The sequence below is a fragment of the Salvelinus fontinalis genome, chromosome 39, assembly GCF_029448725.1.
Source record: "Salvelinus fontinalis isolate EN_2023a chromosome 39, ASM2944872v1, whole genome shotgun sequence".
Lineage (NCBI taxonomy): Eukaryota > Metazoa > Chordata > Actinopteri > Salmoniformes > Salmonidae > Salvelinus > Salvelinus fontinalis.
Window position 1 is genome coordinate 15,217,895 of NC_074703.1, and position 6,716 is coordinate 15,224,610.

The 6,716-nt window shown below is 44.9% G+C and overlaps 1 protein-coding gene across 1 annotated transcript in view; it reads right to left on the reverse strand.

The window, feature by feature from the left end:
• LOC129838286 (synaptotagmin-1-like) overlaps positions 1–464 on the reverse strand; it is a 242,104-nt gene extending 241,640 nt beyond the window's left edge. The window contains exon 1 of the mRNA XM_055905154.1: positions 105–464. The gene's annotated coding sequence lies outside the window, so the exon portion shown is untranslated. The remainder of the gene's footprint in view (positions 1–104) is intronic.
• Positions 465–6,716: the final 6,252 nt, after the last annotated feature.

Consider the following 6,716-nt stretch of genomic DNA (forward strand, 5'->3'; position numbering starts at 1 on the left):
ATAGCAATCACACTCACCCAAACAAACACAGCTCCTCCCTCACCTCCACGCTACTCATGCCCATAACTTTTGCGGTACCCCAGAAAGGGAATGTCTCATTTTACCTGGCACAGCATGCTGTCAGCTCCCGATCCGTCCGTCCGGATGTGGAGAAGATCTCATCTGGAGGGAACGAGGGAGTCTCTGGGAGAGAGAGAGAGACAGAGAGAGGAGGAGTCTTAGACAAAAGGAGAGGAGGAGGAGATCAGAGAGGAGTCTCCTGTTGCTAATGCTGATGCTGTCACCGTCTGCTTCCTTTATTTTGTGGCCAGAGTTGAGGGAGCAGTACGGGTGGCGCTGTATTATCCCCCGTTAGAAACGACAGTGGATGCACCGAGCGCTGGGCTGACAGAGAGAGAGAGTGAGGGAGAGGGTGAGAGGGAGGAGGTGGAGAAAGAGAAAGAAGGGAGAGACTGGGCTGTTTAAGCGAGCCGTCGTCACGCGGCAGTTCCTTCGGAATCCCTCAAGTGAGAGGGGCGCTACATCACAGAGTCCTTGGCTGTGATTGGTTGAGCCGAGGGGAGATGCTAGGTACGGGGGATCTGTCGTGCTCTGCTCTGGCAGCGCTAAAGTAAGATGACCCTTTCAGCACACATAACATCCCCTCCTGTGTCTGAGCCCACCACCGCAGGGCACACCATCAATGACAAGCAAGGACACTCCCAAAAATTCCCCCTTTGGGGTGTGTGTCTGTGTGTGTGCTTGTGAGTGGGTGAAGGGTGCAGGGTTTCTGTATGCATGGAAAACCCTAGCTTGCCTCTCCACACACACATTAAGACATACTGTACATTCACGCACACACACACACACACACACACACACACACACACACACACACACACACACACACACACACACACACACACACACACACACACACACACACACACACACACACACACACACACACACACACACACACACACACAGAGGTCCCATCAGATCATGCCCATGAAGGAGACATGATTTCCCCAGAGAGGGAGGGAGAGCTCATCAATAGAGGAGCTCAACAAACACTAAAAGGCAATCTTTCATTAAAATAATGAATGAGTCGTGACTCTGACCCAGACACTAGGAGGGGGATGCTTATTCACTCCATGTTATACCAGCCTGCCTTCATTCATTTTGAAACAGCCTGGAAGGAGATCAGCAATACCATCCAATAAGTGCTATCCTCTGGCCTGCTCTGTATCCTTCAGGAAAGTTATTTGATGAGGATGTGTAACACTGGGTACCATGATAACATTGATGAAATTATATATTTTTACAGGAAATTGCATACAATACTTCATTATGCAACATACACATTATTCCCTATTGGATCTTTACATTTATAAGGAGATGGAATTCACGAAGGAAATATACAGTAGTTCACCTTTCAAGAAAGTGTTCCTCTGTACCTCAAATCAAAATCTCTGAAATACCAGGAAGGAATCAATAGGGGATTGAATGAGGAGCAGGGCTGGCTGGGCTGAAAGGTCATGATGGAGGGCTAAGCAGGAGAGCGCTCTGACTCCTTTCATGTTCCCACACACACAGTGTCAAACACAGCCTTGGGGCATTCTGGGAGTGAAAGGGGGATAATCTCAATCTGGAGATGTCATATTGAGCGGCAGCCGTCTGGCTTCCACCTCATCTCTCCTGTGTGTGTGTGTGTGTGTGTGTGTGTGTGTGTGTGTGTGTGTGTGTGTGTGTGTGTGTGTGTGTGTGTGTGTGTGTGTGTGTGTGTGTGTGTGTGTGTGTGTGTGTGTGTGTGTGTGTGTGTGTGTGTGTGTGTGTGTGTGTGTGTGTGTGTGTGTGTGTGTGTGCGCGCGCGCGTGCGTTCTTCATCTTCCCCATTTACTGATTCTCATGATGTGCACTACATGATTTAAAGGCATAAACCGCTGAAAATAAAATAACCTAATCACTATGAACAACACGACTAAAATCATTTCATTTATATTACTTTGCTATGCATTATCAAAAGGGCTCTAGTTTAAATTCAGAAGACAGAGGGGCAAGCCAAGTCGTAATATCTTCACCTCAGAGTGAGAACCACAAAATCACCTCGTCAGTCCTGAATGGATGGGGTTCAACACGATTCTTTAACAATTTGGACAACTCAAATGTTCCAGTATAATTTGAAAATTCTCATCTTTCTCGCCATGAGTTCTTACGTGCATCACCGCTCCAGAAAAGTGGTGATGTTTTGAGAGAAGTACATTTTGCCTATGGTTATGCTATAATGAGGATTTAGGTTTGCCGTTGCCAGACAACCTTAGAAGAATCGTTTCAACATCTCAATTTAAGCATATTGACAAGAACAACCACTCCACCGGTGCTCTATCAATTCCTATTGATATAATGACATCATCCCCTCATCACAGAGTAACAGTTCATTGATCATTCTCATGGTTCCGGCAGGGTGTGCAGACACATAAACAACATGCATCAAGAGGTGTTAGTCATTTCCACCTGGCGGTGTGCTGATCAGAAGAAGCTTATGTCTGTGTTTTTGTGTCCCCCCTCCTGTGTGGCGTGGGGGAGAGTGAGTTATCCAGGAGGAGAGGAAAAGAAAATAACTCAATCACTATGAACAGGAGGAGTAAAATAATTTCACTTCTATTACTTTGCCATGCTTTCTTCATTCAAACCAAGTAGTATTTTCTGAACAGAACTAGCCTGAATGGGTGAATGGGCGTCATTAGCTATATCTCATGTATAATAACGTAGCTGACCCATTTAGGATTTACTTTGACATTGGCCCCTGCCAACAAGTATGTTACATACAGTATACATGTAGATACAGTGTGCGTCCTCTCTGCAGTTAGAAGCCTGGTGGTGTCTCTGAACAACTGCTTACCTCATACAGATAGTCATCACAAATACCTACAGTACACTCTTGGTAAACAGTCTCTGTGAACTCTGGGATGGGGGAGTACCAATGGAAATCCTCTCTAACTAACTTTGGTGTGTAGCACTAACAGCTGCCTGATCAGCGGCTACATTAACACGATAACAAAAGCTAGTCCTTCAGAATGGTAAAGATCAGTCGCCATTTCAGCCAGGAAGATTATTGGTATGGATGACATTGGCAATGACAGCTTGAACCCCACCTCCAAACAAATGTCCATTTTATTTCCTTTGCCTTTCAGTCTATATCTTTACTCTACATAAAAAGGTCATTTAAATGAGAACAGGCACATGACTATAGCTACTAGATTTTATAATGCACATCAACGGATGTATGAATTTAACTAGGAATCAAGCTTCCCCTGGTCTAATTCATTCAGAAAAGGCTATGAACATTTTCATATGCAAGCCCCGTTACATCCAGTAATTGCCCAATGTTCAATATCCTCAAAAGACACCCGTTCGAGAATCACGATTTACAACCACGATTCCCGAATTCCAAAGCTTCTCTCTATAGGTGAGTCACCAAGCTCCCTGCTGAGCTATCCCCACCTCCCACACTCCAAGGTCATCCTGCTACCACACACCACAGTTACACAGTGCCATTAGTAGAGAAACAGAATATTCATACTTAGATGTCATTGCCTTGGAACTTAGCGGCCATTCAAATTCCTCATCTCAAACTGAGTTTACAGAACTGCGTATTGGACAATTCCACAGTAACAAGGTGACACAGACTCAGATTGTTCACCTTTTATAGTCAAACAAAAAACAATGATTGCAAAGTTAAACAAATCCTACAACATTACGCACAAGGACTACTTTTAACAATATGCACTGAAAATTTGACAAAAACACATTTACTTGAAGAACAATGATTTGTGCTGTTTGTGCCGTCATTCAACTGCCCTGTTCTTCAAGTAAATGTATTTTTGTAAGAAAAAATCTGTTGCAACTGTTACAAGTAGTTATTGTGCATAGAGTTGTATGGTTTGTTTAACTTTGCAATCATTGGTTTATGTTTGACATGCATTTTAAAGTGAAGAATCTGAGTCTCTGTGTTACTCTGTTAACGTGGAATTGCCCTACTATATTTTTGACTCTGGCTATAGATCATTGTGCTGATTTTAGAGGGGGGCCGGACCCATCCCCTTTGGAGGCCATACGGCAGCTCAGCGGCTCTGGGCTGAATCCCCGTCAGCAGAGATGGCCTGGCTGTGCACTCCACAGTGGGGACACCAGCTGTACCCTCCCTGCTGGCCATCACACATAGCCTGGCCCAGCGGCAGCCTGGCCAAGTCCCAGCCAACACCTCAACCCACTACGCTCCAACAGGCCCTGGCTGGCCCAACAGTAGATTTTCTGGAGGTTAGACTTCAGAGACTAAGAGGGAAGGGGGGGGGGGAATATGAGGTTAGCACAGGGGATTGACGTAATGTCATTCACCCCTAGTTGTGATTCCACAGTCTGCAGTCACATGGTCTCTATAATTTAATGCCCTGACGAGAAAATCAAAGTGACAATATTAATCATGTGGTGGGAAAAAATAATTACAGACTAATGAAAAAGTAAATTAATCCCCCCTTCAGCCATCTGCACGGACAGATTACTGTTTGGCCGAGTGGGTAATGAAAGTGTGCATGCCTGTTTCTGCTTGCAGTCATCAACAGCCAATCCGTACGCAGACACCTGAAGTCTTTCTGCCTTAATGGAGAAAATATACAACCCAATTAAACTGTCACAGTCTTCATTTCATCACCTCAGAGTGAAAACCACAAAATCACCTCGTCAGTCCTGAGTTGAGGGGGTTCATTACGACTCATTAACAATTTGGACAACTCAAATGCCCCAGTATAATTTTATTTTAAATGTAATCTTTCTCGCCATGAGTTCTTATGTGCATCACAGCTCCAGAAAAGTCGTGATGTTTTGAGAGAAGTACATTTAGCTTATGGTTATGCTATAATGAGGATTTAGGTTTGCCGTTGCCAGACAACCTTAGAAGAATCGTTTCAACATCTCAATTTAAGCATATTGACAAGAACAACCACTCCACCGGTGCTCTATCAATTCCTATTGATATAATGACATCATCCCCTCATCACAGAGTAACAGTTCATTGATCATTCTCATGGTTCCGGCAGGGTGTGCAGACACATAAACAACATGCATCAAGAGGTGTTAGTCATTTCCACCTGGCGGTGTGCTGATCAGAAGAAGCTTGTGTCTGTGTCTTTGTGTCCCCCCTCTGGCGTGGCGTGGGGGAGAGTGAGTCATCCAGGAGGAGAAGCCTCCTTGGCCTGCTGCACGGGACCCAGGGACGGTTGCATCTCTCACTGCGTTGTTTACAGGTCTGTGGCATTCCTGGTCCGGTCGACAGCCTCTGACAGCCTGATGGATGATGTGACACGGCAGAGCGCCATGTCACCCCCGAATCTACCCAGGGGCGAGATGGGGAGATGGGGGGGTTAGGGGTGTAGGTGGATCAGGAGGTGCTGGGGGGGCATAAAGCACCCCTTCCCCCCACATACAGCATAGACGGCGGGGCCGAGTGGGCGGCTGTCAGCTCGCGTGGTTGTCAACGGCTGGATGACAAGGCCAGACCTGCCCCAGATGATGCTGCGAGGGAAGCGAGGGAGACGAGACGGGCGACAGGTGGGAGGACGAGAAATTATGAAAACGAGGTCAAATGCATCTGCATGGAAATGAGAGCCGCAGTGTCCAAATTACACATCTGAGGTCTTCTCTGTGAGAGGCACAGCTTCCCCATCAGGTGAAGGAAGTAGAGGAAATTGAGACCACAGGCAGAGTAGCAACACAGCCTGTCAAGAGGATCACTGACCAAATTTCTGTCTGGTAAATGTCATGCATAACTAATCTAGTTTTTCTCTCCACGTCGACACTTCCTTATTCAGTCGCACCAGAGGTGACTCAGCCTATGCATGTTCCTTGGATACGCACGCAAACAAAACAACAACCACGGACTACAATAGATTCATTAATTGCAAACAAATTAAGAGACGATTCAAACGATCAACGTTGCTATTGAAGTATTCTTTCTTCCAATCAATATGATGTCTCCAGGAACACCTTGATGTGGATGAAAAGCTGAATGACTTCAAAATGAGGAACTGTGATCGATGCTCATTTAGATTAGATATTGTTGTTGATCTATGAAATTCATAGACCTTTAAATATTCCCATCATCGCCCTGTCTTATTAGTAATGCTCTGCATGCTGTTGGCTCAACCCATCGGCCTTCACATTCATCTGTTTTGCCTGGCAAAGCACTCGCTCACATAATTAAACCTGTTTTTCACAGAAAAGACACAACAGAGAGAGGTCACCAGGGTTCAAACCCCAGACATAATGGGTAAGGTGTTCAACGTGACGCACATTCTCCATGGACCAACTACTGACAAATAATTACAAGAATTTCTCAAGCTGAATTTATTTTTCTATAAACCATAATTTGATTCCCACTGAAGGACAGGGATGGATGGTTAGGGAAAATGTCTAGCTGGAAACCAAGGAATTTACTAGCCATTAGGAGGGACATTCAGATTAGAATGTTGGGCTTTACAGTCATCTTAACTGGATGTAGGTTTGTGCAAAATACCGTTTATACTGTGTACTGGGAGTATTTCAAAGTACCTACACTACCGTTCAAAAGTTTGGGGTCACTTAGAAATGTTCTTGTTTTTGAAAGAAAATGACATTTTTTGTCCATTAAAATAACATGAAATTGATCAGAAATACAGTGTAGACATTGTTAATGTTGT